The sequence below is a fragment of the Anser brachyrhynchus genome (assembly GCF_964034855.1).
Source record: "Anser brachyrhynchus genome assembly, chromosome: 12".
Lineage (NCBI taxonomy): Eukaryota > Metazoa > Chordata > Aves > Anseriformes > Anatidae > Anser > Anser brachyrhynchus.
Window position 1 is genome coordinate 7,335,448 of NC_137707.1, and position 18,070 is coordinate 7,353,517.

The 18,070-nt window shown below is 36.5% G+C and overlaps 1 protein-coding gene across 2 annotated transcripts in view; it reads right to left on the reverse strand.

The window, feature by feature from the left end:
* LOC308176583 (uncharacterized protein) overlaps positions 1-18,070 on the reverse strand; it is a 288,961-nt gene that overhangs the window by 263,473 nt on the left and 7,418 nt on the right. Inside the window, exon 1 of one of the 2 annotated variants that reach the window (XR_013938417.1) lies at positions 17,572-17,800. The exons of the other annotated variant lie outside the window; for it this stretch is intronic. The gene's annotated coding sequence lies outside the window, so the exon portion shown is untranslated. Of the gene's footprint in view, positions 1-17,571; positions 17,801-18,070 lie in introns of those variants that run through there. 2 annotated transcript variants of the gene reach the window in all.

The window sequence follows — 18,070 nt, forward strand, 5'->3', positions numbered from 1 at the left end:
AATAGATGGATTATTCTCCTAATAAAATGTCTCTTTATTCAATCAAAAGACAACCACAGGGGCAAGTTCAGAGTCGGATGGCAGGATAAGAAGAGAGGAGGGGAAAATCTCTTTGACATTGAAAAACTTTGTTTCATTTCTCCAATGAACAAATATTAATACTTCATTTCTATCCATCCAAAAAGCAGATAGCCAAATGTATCCCCAGCAGTAAAGACGCTGCCCTATTACCCTCACACTGTACACATTTAAACCAAAGGGCAAACAAATGTTGGCAAACAGGAATGTGATGACTTACAGTATTTGCTTTGCCACAGTAGCTGGGAGGAGAAAAAAATCCCCTGGAAAGATTAAGAAGCAAACATAAAACTGATCTTGAAATTCCTATTTGTTGATGCCCCAGGGCAGGTACTTTTTCAACATTACACCTATTTTTGAGAAGTACCTGCCCATTGGGGCACCTATACTACTACCTGGTCTGTTTTAAGACACAGAAACACTAACTCACTTGGTAAAAAATGAAATTAACCAACACTCCCCTGATTAAAGCAGGTATTAGACATACAGAAAGTCTTCAGGAAAACATTTATTGAAAAAAATACTATTTAATTTTGAGGGACTTTATACAAGATGGAGGGAAACTGAATGTATTTAAAAGGACCTGAATTTTAACCCCAGGAATGAGTCCTCATTTTATAAGCTCTCTAAACTGCGGATTGAAAATCAGGAGGAGGCTTAAATTCTATCCATCTACAAACTAGATTATTATGCTGCCTTAAAGGTTCCTTTTTCCTTCCTCCTCAATAATTTTGGCATTCACTGACTAAATCTTTTATCTGTGACATATATGCAGGCTGGAATAATATTATTCTTAATGGACATAAGATGTTCTCACTGCTAGAATTGTTAATTTTTTTGAAGCTTTCATAAGATTACCTCACCCCCCACCTATTACTATTCTAGCCCCTAGCAGGAAGGGATGTTTTTTATTTGATGTTTACTAATTGTGTTTATTTCAAATACATCTAATTCTTAGCAAAGCTGCTGAGGTTCTGTTTGCACTTTAAATTCACAGGTTTACTGTAGAATGCCAGGCATATTGAGATGAATCAAACTCATCCGAGCATGAATGAAATGCAGTGAGAAAGTCCCTTCTGGCATCATTTCTGGGATTAGTAATTTGTGAAATTGTGGTGATGCAAGGGAACAGCATGAGAAAGCCATTTCCTTCCCTTTTGTCCAGTCTAAATGCAAATCTGAACTTTCTTGGCAGTTCATTTGCATATTAATGCATATAGTATTCCCCTCCAGAGATCACTTCAGATTTTCTAAATTAAGTTGGGTGGGTGGGCTGAAGGAAAGGAGTCATTTTTATCATACTACTACAGATACTCTTAGATACTTCATCAGAAAGGCAGAAAACAGGCAATTATTTTACTTGCCCTATCACTATTTCATTTTGCCAACTGGTCCAGTAAGGAGCTGCAGAGGATAAAAGGCAACGGTTGACCAGAAGGAGGGAAATGCTTCATGTCACTGAAGAAGAACAAACATGATGAAATTAAGAAAGGGTAAGAGTGCATACCAGTCTAATTAGCATTTCTTACTAGTAGCTTGGGAAATGTCAGCCACCAGTTGGTGGCAAAATAAAGATGTAATGTGAGTAATAATGAATTAAATTGTGGCTATTTGCATTGAAATGCTAAGATAATGATCTGAAATTACGATTGTAAATATTCCCCTTGACAGTTGAAAATTGGACTTAAAGCTAATAGTACTTTGGATGAACTTTACGCCATGAAATCACTTTTAATGCTTTACACTCCTTTTGGCTATGACAATGCATTTCAGAAAGTTAATTTACCTCTGTTTTGTTCAAGCTGTTTGGTAATTGATGCATACATCATGGAGGTTTTAATGAACAACTACGGGGACTATTTACCCTATTCACTAAGTATAACTGAAACACTTGATTACTACTCCTGAGCTGAATAAACCAATAGAGTCAAGCACAACAAATATTTTTGGCTAGGGATTGGAGGCAGTGACATCAGTAAAGATCTATTTAAATGCAAAGAAAAAGGCAACATTTCCAGAAGGTGTTTCAATATTTCAGATAGATCTCCTTGCATTAGCTGCAATTTATAGTTTCACTGTTAGCATTAGGAATCGCTTAGGGAGAATTTACATCTGTATGTCTGCAAACCAGAAGTACTGTCAGAGCAGGCTTAGACAACAAAACAGAAAAGCAGTGGATATCTTCACAACATCTGTTGTGTAAATAGCTTTCCAGTAATAGTGCATTTAAAATGAGGGCTTATTTCCAGACTGCAGTGCTTAGTTACACTGTAACATTATTTTTGCCATTATTTAAAGATAAATGATGTAAAAACTATAAGATTACACAGATTACATTATGCCATGCTCACAAAAAGTGGTTTTGCACAATTAAAAGGAATCCTGAAGACTTTTAAAGAGTGATGAGGCTTCTGGATATCTAAACTGAGATCTCTTTGACGGTACTTGCTTTCACAGAGTTCTTATTTCTTGAAAGTGTCCTGCAATGGCAGTGAAAAATGGATGCACTTCAAATAATCACAAGTTTTCTCAGATGTTGGACAGAATTTATAATTTACAGGGCTGATGAAATGGAGACTACCAAATCTATATTCAGTATATCAATCCCCAAAGTCTGCTTGTATAGTCAAAATTGCCTTTTTGTACTCCAGCAGAAGTCCTGCTTCTTTCCAACTACCATAGTTGTGGCATTTGCTGCTTTTTTGCACTTTCAAGAAATAGCTATGTAGGCCATAACCTCATGATTGTATGAAGCTGTTTGCTTTCATGTACCAACTCTAGCATAGAATTACTGAGCCAAACTATCTTCTCTTATTTATATGGATCATCTGCTTTGTTGATCGTCCTTCCCTTTAAAGTTATTAGAAATACATATCAAATACATGAATGAAAAATATAGAAAAATAAAAGCCAGACAATGTTAGTATTTCCGATTTAATCGTTTTGCCACGAGAAAGTGCCTTGTAGTCTGACTATATGCAGCTTATGGTGCTTCAGGCTAGCTCTTTTCCTAGATCTGCACAGCTCATGGACAGTGCTCTTAACTGGGTTACCAGGGACCAGATACGAAATAAAATTCTATTAAATCATCTTGTGCTTCTTATATGCTATATATAGGGACATAACTAAGTGGAAATACCGTCATTGTATTTGTGGTGCATTATCCTACTGCAGGTCCAGTTAAGAAACTTCTTTTCCAGTTCAAATTTAGCGTCAAGCAAGTCACTGTATTTCAAGTCTTCCTAACGTTTTGTATTTTAGTCTTTCTGTATTATTTTTCTAAAACTTCTGTGGATGGTTAAAATACATTTTCTATATCTATAGAAATATAATTGTTTAGGCAGCACAAAGGCCTTGCCAATGACCACATACCCTGTATTTGCTACATCCAGTGCAGTGCATCCAGAAACGGATATAAAGCTGCATAGGTTGCCACAGCCCACAGGAGTTAAATAAGAAGAATTTAAGGTATCTTAGAAAATTACCAGAAGAATACATTGGTATTCCCACTAGTGGGGAAACACTATGAATCCCTGGGCACCTGTCTTTAACTGTGGTAGCCTAAAAAGAACATAAAACACATAACCACAACATCTCTAACATGGAGAAGCACAGAAAAGAGATGTCTATCTACTTATCGCTTTGATGTAGTGATTGAAATGCTTACATGACAGACTTGCTAAAGCTCTGATTTTCAGCAGCTTTGTTTTTTTGTTTACATATTTGGTGAAAAATGGTGATGGGAAATGCTGTGGATGCGAACAAAAGTTTGAACATACATATACTCTTAAGGCTCCTGACTTTTCTGTTTCGCCTGTTACCTTATCATTAACACATTTGGATATCTGACAGCCTTGATTTTTAAGTGGAGTAGGGGGATGGAGGGAGGTTGCTTTCTGTGAACAGTGTTACTGTTTAAACAATTCCAGTTTAACTTTGAAAAGCACCTTCCTTTCAGGTCAATAAAATGGCTGCAGGCCAAGTTCCCATCTGTGCTGAACTTGTATTTGCTGGCTAGAGACAATTTTCTACTAGACCTGTTTAAAAGGAGAGCAGTGTAGCATGATTACTCTCTGCTAGCACGTGTCTAAATGTAAGTTCAGTAGCTACTATATCTCAAAAAAAACCTTCGGTCACACCAATATAATATAACCTATACTGTAATTTCCCCCCCCCCCCCCAAAAGTAGTAAGGCCTTAGTGATGAAAGCTGGGATACTCGAGTTCCATTGCAATTATTTACTAAATAAATTCAAAGAATTCCAAGGAATGCAGCTCTGAGGTGTCCTGGAGGAGAGAAAAGAAAAAGTTCCCCATGAAACTAAACAGACTTTCTTCTCCTCTTTCCTGCTTCACTCCCACATACACGCTCCAGCTATATGAATTGATGACTTATTTTCTCCATAATTCTTGTCATTTGCCTTTATGAAGAAATACCAAATATTTCACCCAAACATTCTGAAAATTTCTGCATTACTATGTAGGCCTGAGACCTGAGCAATATAGCTGAGAAAGCACAGTAGCTTCCTCATTCAATTTATAGGCGGAGAGGTCTATGCTGGCTCTACCTGGGTTTCACCATGCTTAACCAGCAGACTTTGTACTTCCATTGTACTTCAGTGGAAAACAAGCATAACAATTTTACCACATCTCTGCTTAGTGAAGTAAGAATACCACCAAGTCATATGATAATTTTGAGAAAAAAATTGTTTCAATCTGATACTAAAAAAACACATCCTCTTCTCTTTTGTTCCTTGGCCCCCTGTATACTATCATAAACCAACCAGACGAATGTATGACCTTTGTCTCCTCTGTAAATCCTGTCCTTTCTCTCTAGGATGGATTGGCAACCATTACCTCATCTGTACATATTCAATGGAAGTGGTCCTGCATCTTTGAGAATGGGGAAGAATAAATTCCCTAATCGGTGCTGAAAGTGAAACTACAACATGGAGAGAATTTGACGGTGACAAGACTGCACAGGAGATATAAAAGACACAGCTGTTCACAAGAGAATGCCACAGTATGTCTGCAGCAAAACACACAGCAACAACATGAGAAACAAAGCAGAACAAGAGATGACAAGGAGAGGGACATTCTGGAAGGCTGAAGACAGGTTGCCTGAAACGCTGACCTATTCGATATATAGGTCAGCCTGCCATATGTAATGAGCTATTGCAGTATGTTGTAAAACTGCTGCAAGAAACCACTGCTATAGCTTTATCTCTTTCCTATTAGGAGTAAAGGTCAGGCACAAGCTCCTTCTGTTGCTCTTGGCTGTTCTAAGTGAAGGCCATGGAAGGAACCCATTACAGAATAAAAGCGAATAGCTCCAGGCTCATAAGTTGCATTGCCAGTGGGGAGGCATACTGCTAATAAAAATCGGCTGGTAGTAAATCATTTAATTTCTTGGCTGCTCCTACCCTCGTTTTCAGATGGAAGTTGATGTTTTAAGAGCTTTAAAATTCAGCCCTGATCAGGAAATGAATTTAGTTCTTTGAAAAGCAGCTGTTAGAAACAACTTTGTTCCTTCTTTAGCCCCAGTGGAGCTCAAAATCAGCGGCTGATAGATACAACTGTACAATCCTCTGTTTTTTATTTTATTTTTAAATAAACTACAATGAAATAGCCTTTTTCGTTGGCATACTGTTTCATCAGTCTTGCTAGGGCTTGCTACAGAAGGACTGTCTGTAAGATTGCTTACCCATGTGAGAGCCTCTGAGCCTGGGTTGTACCTGTGCTACTCTCTGCTGAGAGACTGTAGAAAATTACTCTATTACTCTGTGCTCTTGTCCCTGGTCCTGTTTTAGGGCATCATCTCTTTATGATGACTGAAAGTGAAGAATTATAACTGCAATCTGAATGTTACTTTCAAATATTAATTGAATTTTTTTTTTTGTCTTGTCCAATAACTGAGATTGATTTCATTCCACAGGGGTTTATATACCATATAAAATTAAGGTAAGTTAGTACAGTTCTTGCCAAACCATTGCAATGGAAAGTGCTTATATTCTAAAAAAACTGATTACTTCAATATGAGAAGGTTTAGGTAAGGTGTAAAGGTTTTAACGACCTGCTCATAATAGGACTCTTGGCCTCATAAAATAAGATTCTGAAAAGTAGACTATGTTAAGAAAAATAAAGTTTAAATAAATAAAAAAAGATTATTATATTTTCTTCATGGAATAGTCTAGGATACTAGCTACCGATTTTAACACAAAAATAGAGATTGCATGACTGAAAAATGTCACTTATGAACTTCAGTATAAGCCTCTGACAGCTAACCTATTTTCCTGAAGTGAGGTAAAAAAATTAGTAGAGGGAAATCAAACAGTTTCATGATACCACGCAGAAGAACAAACATTTCTGGTATGTTTAACAAAAGTAATTATAGTAAGACTGGCAAAAATTTGCTGCTTAAGAACTTTATATTTTTTAATTTTCATGCTACCATAAGTATTTCCTCTTTCAGCGTTTCCAAAAACATTACTATCAGCATCAATAGTATGTGATGGAAAGTGGAAGACTCTCACCTAAGCCATTCCATACTCATCTTTTTGTTTTTGTTCGCCTCTAGCATTCCATGAATTTTCAGAGACAATTCTTTAAATATAATCAAAAGAAGGTAGTTATTAATCCTGAAAAAGTAGAGAATTGGGTCATTCTTTACTTTTGTTAAAAACAGAACATGATTATGAAAAGCTTGTAGATTTATCTGAAAAAAATCATTACATTTTGAGAATGTCCGAATAGAGGAAAAAAAGGAACAATTGGTTAAAAAGGAATTTAATAGATATTTAAGCCCTTATTTATTGAAACCAATTTAAATCCTTTTCAATTCCAACTTTGTCTCAGGGTTTGGATGAAAGTATGTTCACGTCCTTACAGTATCTTCTGAGATTCTATTTTTAGCCCTGTTACTACTTTGCTCTGCAGTTCTAAACACAATACTTCCATTTCAATGGAAGTATTCATTTCCCCTAATTTTCCTTCCTATTTTTGCTAATAAAGCTCTGCCAACTCACAAAGCATCTTAGAACATAAAAATATGACCTGTAACTTACAGTACTTATGGTATTGGGATGTACTTATACATTGCAGTTTTTAATTTGTTGGGCTAACCTGGATATACATAACCAGTGCATTAATACAGTAATTCAGTTGTTTAAACAAGCAATGTAGAAGACATCCATTTTGTGTGATAATGAACGATTAACAATAAAGAATGATAGATGTAGAATTTCAGCCTCAGATAATTATAGCCACTGCAGTGAGCATCTAGTAAGCTGTTGATGGGTATATACAATTCCCCAACTATATGTAACTGTGCCTGTATGCTTTGTAATAACTGTTTTGTCTGATGGTATCCAGATTTTACTCCAGAGCACGTTATTATACAAGTACAAATAAAAGGCTAACTATTTTAGTAACTCCTCCTTTCCACTTTAAACATTTATTCCATTATTGCAGATGTACCTTGGCTTTGTGGGATATACAACGCAGGTACAAAAATTCTGTTATCTATCACGTATTTGTGATTAAAGTATCCAAGCAGATGGTAAAGTACAAATACTACCAGAAATAATACATAGGATGTCTTTTGATTACAAATAGTTGCTGAAACAGACAACTTACTTGCTTACAAAGTTATAGACTCTTATTTTCTTTTCAGTTTGTATGTTTCCAGCAGTACTTCAAGAAAAACAAATATATATATATATATATGTAAATATATATAGCTTGTATGGACACCTCTGAAAAAATAAAAATAAGCAATTGTGAAATATATTCTCTTTCTCCCAAAATTAAGTACACAATAACATTAATAATGTAAGCTTCTCCCACATATCTTTGTTTGGCATTCTTTCAATAAAAAAAGATCACCACCCATCAATTCCAATATTGTGTTTCTAGTACACTCCCTTTCTGTTGTCCATTTAGAATTGTAGATCCTTTGACCTTCATCCATCTTCCTTTTTTCAGGTCTTGCTCCCTCTCCTACTTCAGTTGTTTTCAGTTTCTATATCCCCATCTTCTTCCAGGAAAGTTGATACTTTTCCTTTCAGAACAGCTGAAGCTTGGTGGTATCCAGGAAAGCGCACTGTGGATTTCACTAAGAGGGCAAATACAAACTAATCGCGTCTAGATATATCCTCCAAGTCTCCAATTATCAGCAGTTAATTAGCTCCCTATAAAGCCTGATCATTATAGCCCTGATGAATTTTTCTTCTATAAATTTCTCTAATCCTTTTTAGACCTTGTTTCTACTCTGCCTCCACAACAACCTGTGGCAATGAGTTCCACAACTGCAGTATTGCTGAGCAAATGTACAGCTGATAAACATGGACTTATTACTCATTTTAGTGCAATTTTTATGCTTGTCACAGTTTAGGAATGTGTCCTTAAATGCTTATGGGATATGCACATTAGCCTGGCTTTATAATCTAAGACATGCAAATTGGTCTTTATACCAATGTAAAACCCATTAAGTCAATGGAGTTTCACATGGACGTATGGTCTGCCAACACAGATTGAATTACAGGTTGAGGGCTGTAATTGTAGCAAACAGTACATAATTACCAGAATGACACTTTTTGTTACCTCTGAACACTAAGAGTATTTCCTATACTATATATGTTATTCAGAAAGATAAAACAGCTCCCTTACAAAAAATAAAATGAAAAGCCACAAAAAAGCCACAGCCTATTTTTAGTACTTCCATTTGTCATGAAGTGACAGAGGAGTCGAAACTTGGAATGAGTAAAATAAGGAAAAAATGTATATGAAACTTCAGTAATGTCTAGTAGTTGCATTGTGCAACTGTACTCATCAAAAGCTATCCTGAAAATTTTTTCGTACTAAGTTAACAGAAAGTATAATTATTTGTTTATATTTGGAAGTTCTGAGAATTCTGTGTACGTATTTCATTTGACTGTATCACAGAAGAATAATTTATTGCAGCTACCTAACAAAAAGCTCCCAAATCTGTCCGGTTCAATTTCTCACTCATTTCCTTCAGAATGTCTTCTCAATATTGCTGTAAGATTTAATCTCTCCAGCCCTGTGCTATAAACTTCTAGACTGTAACAAACCTCAGCCTCAAAAATGCCAAACACAATGAAAAATGGAAATCTCCACAGATTAAGCTGGTCTCAGAGCTCCTCTGAGCCTCAATCACTGGCTCCTGGGTCACTGCCTGAGCTGAATATGCAAGCTTACCGCTACCACCCACACCAGTGTTGATGCTCTGTGCTATGTTACCACAGTGAAGTGCCCAGGGAAAAAAAAAATTTAAATAAAATCCATCAAATTATTCCCCTTCCCCTCTTTTCCTTCTGCTTCTTCAACAAGAACATAGCATGGGAGCTGGCTAATATATGAATTCAATTTTGAACAATGCTAGCTTTTCTTAACCTGTACCACAAAACGCTTGCTAAGGATTATTAGTTAAAAACTAAACAAAAACAACAAAAAATATTTTTTAAAGAACTTATCAGTATGTTAAAACACCTACAGGGCTGATTAGAGAATACCTTCTTTTTAATTTAAGGATTACACTGACTATAACCAGTGAAGAAGAGGGTCAGTGTCTTCATACTTGTCATGTTAATGACATAAATATCAAAGGTGATATCTGCCTTAATATTTGCTTTGATGATAAAGGAAGATTCTAACAACTCCGAAAAGGAAGATATTTTCTGCTGTATCAACTTCAACAGTTAGGTGAAGAGAGCTTTCCCTGCAGTCCCACCATGGCCTGGCAGGGACAGGCAGAACATAAGAGGAAGAGAATTTTTTATTTTCCATTCAGACTTAGCTTCTGCTAGAAGGGAGGACAAAAGACCAGCCTTCTGGTAATTGTAAAACAAAAATTCAAATGCAGCTTTTCAAAAGAACCTCCATATTTCCTCAAGGTTGCTTCAAGATCCGTGTGGCCTCAGTGTTTGTCCCAACACAGACATTGCAAAAGCACCATCTTACATTGGAACAGACCTGGAAGAAGCTGATGCGCTAGAGTAGTCAAAGCAAGAAAGATACATACAGGAGAATAGGGTAATTATATCAGGTGCTGTCATGTTACACTGACCTCCTGGCTGGTAGACCTAAAAGGAGTTTGATTTTTTTTTTTCCCCATGCTAGACTACGTGACATTTTTGTTCGCTTGCTATGGTAACACTGAGGGAAATTTAACTGCTTAGTTAGAGAAAACTAAGTAGTTAGAGAAAACTAACTGGTGAGGGGTCTGGAGAACAAGCCTTACGAGGAGCAGCTGAGGGAGCTGGGATTGTTCAGCCTGGAGAAGAGGAGGCTCAGGGGCGACCTTATCGCTCTCTATAGGTACCTTAAAGGAGGCTGTTGCGAGGTAGGGGTTGGTCTATTCTCCCACGTGCCTGGTGACAGGATGAGGGGGAATGGGCTAAAGTTGCACCAGGGGAGGTTTAGGTTGGATATTAGGAAAAACTTCTTTATCGAAAGGGTTGTTAGGCATTGGAATGGGCTGCCCAGGGAAGTGGTTGAGTCACCATCCCTGGAGGTCTTTAAAAGACGTTTAGATGTTGAGCTTAGTGATATGGTTTAGTGAAGGATTTGTTAGTGTTAGGTCAGAGGTTGTACTCGGTGATCTTGGAGGTCTCTTCCAACCTAAACGATTCTGTGATTCTGAAATGTTCCTTTAAAAAATTAATAAATAAATATATACACATAGCTTAGTTCAGCTCTGTTTTCTTATTCTAACAAGTAAAACTAGGTACATAGGTGGTGTAAATGTATCACTTCAGGAAAGTTAAGAGAACTAAAATGATTTAAGACACCAGCTGAGGAGCTGGCTGCACACATGGAGCTATCATTACATTACAGGAAGACAAACAATGACTACCTGTTTAAAGCATATGGATTCCCACTGACTCCGCATAACTGCATGCATACATTTGCACGCTTTCTGACACCAGCTTAGCTTGGTCAGAACAATGCTTTGCTTAATTTCGGTGCACACAGTTGTATGTTATAGGCAAACATGTCCTGCTGTATAACAAGCAGCTCTCTAACACACAGTAACTGACAAAGGAACAATTAATTCTGACATGCAAGGTTCTCTCACAGTGTGTTGGCTCTTAAATTATTGATAGTGATATAGAGAATACAGCGCCATAAGAGTACAGCTGCTTCAGGTGCTTTTTTTTTTTAAATGAAAAAAAAAGAGAGTTATATGCCTTAACTGACAATCTATGGAGATTAAAGGTAATTCACCTTCCTCAAACCTCAGGTTTTAAGAAGTGTTAAACAACAGCTTTGATGTCATTCTCTGAAACCAAAACCCAATGTAGAGTACCTGGAACCCTGCTGATTAAGAACAGTGATTTCCCAGAACAAAAACTAAGAAATGTAATTTGAATCAGACTGTTTGCTATAATGTTCATATGCAATTTTCATTATCATAATCCAACAGTTCTGCAGACCAACTGAGGTCCTCAGTGGGGCATGCAACCAGAAATTCATGAGCATCATGGCAGGCATGAGAGTGTAATGCAAACATGTATCCAACTGATAGGACTTCTGTGATTAAAAACATTACAGTACAAAACAATCATTGAGAGTTTACTTTTAATTTACTTTATAATCAGCTTTATTTTAATCAGAAAATTGTATCTAGCAAAGCTCATTAAATGATATCTAGAAGGAATAAAATAAACCCTTACTACTATGCTGATAGTTTTTATGTAAAGTTTAGTTAGTTTATACCCAATGAGCAAGTTACAAGCAGTGAAAGATAATGCAAAATACTAGATGTGATACAATCCAGTCATCTATTTAAAAAAAAAGGTATGAATTATATTGAACACAAGATGTTTTTTTCATCATATGGAAATGAATGACTCTATTAACTTATTTTTCTTTATAAAGACTGTCAAAAAGATGGGCTAATGGCTTTTTGCAGTTTTTAAACACCAATTGACTTTTAGGGCCAATACCTCTGTATTATTTTTCACTTAACCTCTATGACAACAAATAAACTGTCTGGCTTTCGTAAAACAGCTTATTGAGCAGGTATTAAGTCTAGATAGGGGTCTGAAAAAAAAAAAGTTTGGAGCATGGAGCTGAGCTAAAGCACTCCTCCCATTTCCCAGGAAAACTCCAGAAGCTCCTGGCGCCACTTGATTCCAACTGCCACTGGTAGTAGGGCTTACTGAAAAGTATGTAAGGATTTAATGGTGTTCTTATGCTCACATTAAAATGAATTGCTTTGCATAGAATTTTGTTGAAATGTGATTAGTGATGCCTAGCATTATTTAACCAACTTCTGGCATTTCATTAAAACAAGACCCCCAAAAAACAATGCTGCATGTCTTGTGCAAATCAAGTTCTTATACTGCTTTCCCAACATGCCTAAACATAGCAAGGAATGATCTATTGAATACAGGACATTTAAGAGTGTAGATAATGTCTTTGCTCACTACCCAGTTAACTTGGTTACTGTTCTTCATATTCACATTGCATTGGTTTTTATAGATACACTTCTGAAACTGAGCTTTTAGTGAACACCACAACCATTTACCAGAATTGCTGCAGGTGTAGTGATTCTGGGAGAGAACTCAAGGGAAGGAAAGCATCTTAACTATGAAGCCAAGAAAGGGAACTATCTGCAACCAGCAAATATGAGGGCTGCAAATAAGGTTGTAGTCATATAGTATAAACCAACAGTTACTATTTAAAAATCAGTATGTTAGTTTTGATTCTGGGGTTGGGTTAAGACTGCACACATGGTCAACTATGGCTCAGCTATTAAGCAATATCTTGCCAAACCATGCAATTGATTACTTCTAATCATGTGACAACAACTTAACATGTCAAGGGAGGTATACTCCAATGCAAATTATTTTTCACCATCTGTTTATTGCACAAATATTTTTACTCCCTCCATTAGTTACCATCTACAGGATAATATCAGTCAGTTTATAAAACTTTATGTCAAAATGCAAACAATAAAGCCAATTCACCATCATTGACTTCTTTGCAATATTCATACAGAATTAATCCCAACTGTTCTGTTGTAAAGATATAATTCTATAGGTTCCTAAATCAACTCAATTTTAAACGGAATTGGAAAATATTATTCAGTAATTTAGATGTCTAAATGATGAAAAGCAGATTTACTGTTAAGCACATACTTTATCACAACAGGTTTCTCCTATACCTGGTTGTAAGAAAATAATGTTACCTAAATACTTAATGACTCCAACAAACCAAAGGAAAAAAAAAGTAGCAAAACAGAACCTCCATAAAGTATTCGCTTTCTATTAACATGGCTAAAAAAATCACTGAGTTACATGTAACCAGATGTCCTTTAGAAGGTTGATTCAGAAACTGCCCTTGAAAAATCAAGTTACTGTAGTCCAGTTAACTTGTTCTTTAGCTAAGATATCTGGGAAAAGAACACTTAATTTTACTCATTTTTCCTTTTTTTTAAAAAAATTACTAATAATGATATTTACTACACCTGATTTTTATTTTTACAATTAAAAGCATTAAAGTTTTAATATTTTCATTATAACAAAATTTAACATTTTGCTCAATGCCACATTGCATTGTTTTATTTGGTAAATACTGAAAACAACATTCTTTTTCAGAACAGAAAATTCTAATCTAGTGATTTTCACAAGCAAATTCCACGGAACAATATTGTTCCACAATATTTATGTCAATGGTTCACAATATAGAACAGGAATCTATAGGTGCCATGAACATAACCTTAGAGGCATTGTAGAAATATCAAGCAACTTCCTAAGAGAAGCATGATATATATCAATGAGATTTATATAAATCATCTCTACTTCAGCACAGAAGCACTGGTAAAACAGATGCTGGCTTGCTAACTGCTTGTGACAGTGAGGTCTACTTCTTGTAGAAGCTTAACCCTTAAAAATGCACACAACCTGTACAAGAATTTCAGCACTGACTGTATGTATTCACCTTTCATCAAGGGGACATGCATTTTCTTCCTGCTTTAACAAAAGCTTTGCCATAGTCCTAACACCATATTCTGAGTAGTTCAGATGAACTTATTTTGCAAGAGCAGGAGTACATGTCAGCTTATGCTATCCTTTCTGCAGAGAAGTGCTTGCAGTTTCCTTACCAGTGGCAATAATTAAAAGATATTAAATTCAGCAGCACTGAGGTAAAGACTCACTGATCAGAGTGCAGAACACTTCAGACAAAGGCCTATCACCCCTTCTTGTATTTCATACCCACAAATTAGATTACTGATTCTGGCTCATAAATATTTAGGAAAACTTGTCCTTCTAGTGGGTATACATCTCTTTATCGCGTGATGCTTCTGAGGCACACATCCAACAGCAAGGCTGTGTGATCTCAAAAATACCATCTAGTTTCCTGTTTCCCCATATCATTTCTCAAGTACCTTTTTTTCCTCTTTGTTTCTAACGGCTTCACTTGCAGAAAAGAAAAAGGGGAGAATGTTGCATATAAATTCAATCCTCATTATACACAATGAGTGCTCACAGAAATTGGGCAAGTACATACCATTTCCCTAACTCTGAGTTGTGACTCACATGCAGAAATTCACCATTCCGTGGTTTGGCTCTGATATTTAACCTTTACTGTATATGTACACTGTATTTAGAAGACCACTAACAAATCCAGGTAGAGAACTGATCCATATGGATAGGTAATGCAAATATATAATGTGCACTTGCATTTTGGCAAAACAATGAAGAACTTGCAGATATACAAAATGAAGCCATTCTGAAGATCTCTACATCTAGCTTCATAGGAAAAGTAATACTACAGTTATTTAAAAGACTGTAACACTGGTATATTTACTGGAATACTCTCTAGAATGCTTACACCAACAATCCCAAGAAAACAGATTTACATTTTTTAAACATCTAAAGGAAATAGATTTGTTCAGCGTTTCTTAGAATACATAGCATGCCATTTGCCACTGTCAGGTCCAACTCTTGCAAAACAGAATGACAGAGGTGAGGGTTTTCAGCATTGACATCTGGATTTACTATAATTTAAGAGCATTTTAAGTGCTGAAGATTAAGCTTTAAAAGAAGTATCAATGTAAAGAACACAAAGAGTACAAAGTGGTGAAGTACAATTGACCGAAGGGATCAAACACTAAAATGACAGAGCTCCACATCTCATGAAGGCTCATTAACCACACAGCTGAACACTAGAAAGTTTTTCCAACATTCTCTATTGGCCATGAATAGGAAGGTGATTGAATAATGAGGAAAGAAAAAAAAAGAAAAAGAAACAAGGACAATTGGACTTTAGAGGGACTGGGAAATAGACATTTTGCAGTAGAAGGAAAGATGTGCCAGTTTAATGTACAGCAGCAATTAGGTTTGTTGATAATGAAGAAATTCATCAGATCTGAAATCTGGATAAAAAAAACAAACAGCATTTAACCACCTCTGTAAGCTCAACTCCAAGAAGGCATATCAACTTCACTGGGACTTTTTAAACAAAAAAAAAAAAAGAAAAGGAATGAAAACCTAAGACTAGGAGGACTTTTTTTTTTTTTTTAAAAGTCTCTTTCTACTTAGCCTTCTGTTTCTTCTATATGTATTGCTGGAATATACGACTCTTTTTGCATTGAATTTGCCAATATTCACCATCTCCTCAGAGAAGCATCATGCACCTTAAGTATCGTGTTCTTGGCTTACTTCAAGGTAAGTCCTTGAAAACTTTTGTGAATGATTCTAGAGACAAAGATAAATCAAAGTATAGCACTACTATGTAAGTCTGATATCCATGGCCTTAGATGGACAGGATGCTTCTTCAAGTAAATTAATTCTAATGAACAATATTATTATTCAGTGCCCCCAAATACTCTTGCTCTTTTCTTCAAAATACATACACAAGGCTCCATCCACTACTGGCATTCTAATTAAAACAGTTCATGCACAAAACAAGGTCAGAAGAAAAACAGATTCTGACTTAAATAAATAAATAAATAAACAAACAAACTTTTGTCACTTGGAAACGTTAACTTGCTCCTCTTTAAGCTCTTCCAATCCCTTGTTGCATGACTAACTTATTCTAAAAATACTAATTATTATAGTTTTTTGACTATATTATAAATGTAGAATTCTCTTTGCCATTTCCCCTGCAAGTGCAGAATTTAGTAAGGAAAACAATTGTTAATACCTTGCATTTTACCATCACATAGTTCCCAGATTTCAGTTTCCCCTACTGGAAATTTCTGCCTGAAACAATAGTTTAACTCACAAGTAAGTAATTCTCCAATTGAGTCCTGGATTGGAGAATGAGGAGGCTTTTTTATTTTAATTGTTTTCTATTTGTTATTGAAACTATTTCTCCATACTAAATCTACTTGTGAGAGAATCACATTAAAAAGGCATAGAGGATTGTAATAATGTTATTCTTCTGCCTTTGAAAGACTATTTAAATCTTTTCTACAACATGATGTAGGCCAAATTGAATTGGATAGTGTGTAGGGGGATTACTGCATGGTAGCCACACATCATCCCATTAATCACACTCTAACCTTTCAAGCTGTTCAGCACCCTCTCCTCACATACTACATCCAGATTCTTCAGCACAGTGAAGGATAAGTAACCTGATGGAACCTGGTGGTTCCTGCTTTTTCATTACTCAGTGATTTTATCTCAACTGTTCTTAAGCTGTCAAAGATGGCAATCACACTTCTCCAAACTTGTATATACAGACCACCTTCAGTAGGCTCAATTTATCAGGCCTAGATCCATTAAACGTTAAGCTGTCTGCCCTGAGATTTGAATTGAGAAACTTATATGAGGCAGCATCTATGCTTGTTGTCTCTACTTGGCATAGAGAGAGTCTGGCACTTTGTCATTCTATAAAGAATTGCTGTTATGATGAGTGGTGGCGCTGCTTTGAGCTAATCAAAGCAGGAAGTGGGAACTTGAGTCATCCAAAGCTGCACCTTTCCTGAAACACCTATATATCTGACTTCAACACTCTGCAGTCAAGTCTTTTTAGAACCACATAAGTAAACTTGGAAACAAACAAACAAACAAACAAAAAAAACAAACAGAAAAGCCAAAAATACTGGTCAAGCCATTAAGCAGAGAGCTCTAAAAATAAACCCTTATCTGTGCGCTCATACAGTGGTCTGTTTGCAACAGTGCTTTGGAATGGCATTCTGGATGGCGCAGCCAGTCCCTGTAGGGGACCCGGACATGCTGCCCTCCTGCCTGCCTTCTTTGTCTCTTTCCCTCCCTCTGAAATTTGCCTTTGGGGCTGCTCCCTGCTGCCAACAGTAGCTCCAGGTACCCCACTTGCTGGCTGCTTGCCAAAAGCCAGCACCCTGCCCAGCCGCCATTTCAGGACAGGCTGAACTGTAGCCTTCCTATCTTCCTACCATGTGTGCCCTCCTCAGTAAACCACAGGAATAAAGGATCTAAACAGTTAACAGACAACACATTTAAACAATTCATTTAAGTACCACAGTCAAAAACCTCACCTTTCTAAACACCTCTGTCAGGCTTTATTTAGAAATAAAACCAGAAATTCCCCTGGAGTGAGGCCTTTCCTCAAAGGAACGATCCCCGTTCTTCTCACAAAATGGCGGCAACTGCGTTGTGTGCGAGAGGCTGCAGGCTGAGGTAGCACCCAGTGGCGGTCCCTCAGAAGCAGCATGATCTGCAGGGCAGTATTGCTCCTCTTGTTGAAACTGTGCCATAGGACAGGAAGGTGACCACTTAACAGCATCAGAAAGCACAAATATGGCATGGAGGGAGGTAAGTAGAGGGGTTGAGGAATCACACCTGTGTGGAGGTTCTGTAATTAACCTAGCAGATGTTGTGCATAAATGAGTAACCAGAGTTTGTTTGTTTGTTTTCCCTAAAGAGTATATTCTCTTAGGTTCTAGAGATAGCACCTCCCTTTCTTTTTCAACATACAGTTATTCTTGGCAGAATTACTTAATTTTGATAAGGAATGTAGAAAAATACATCCTCAGT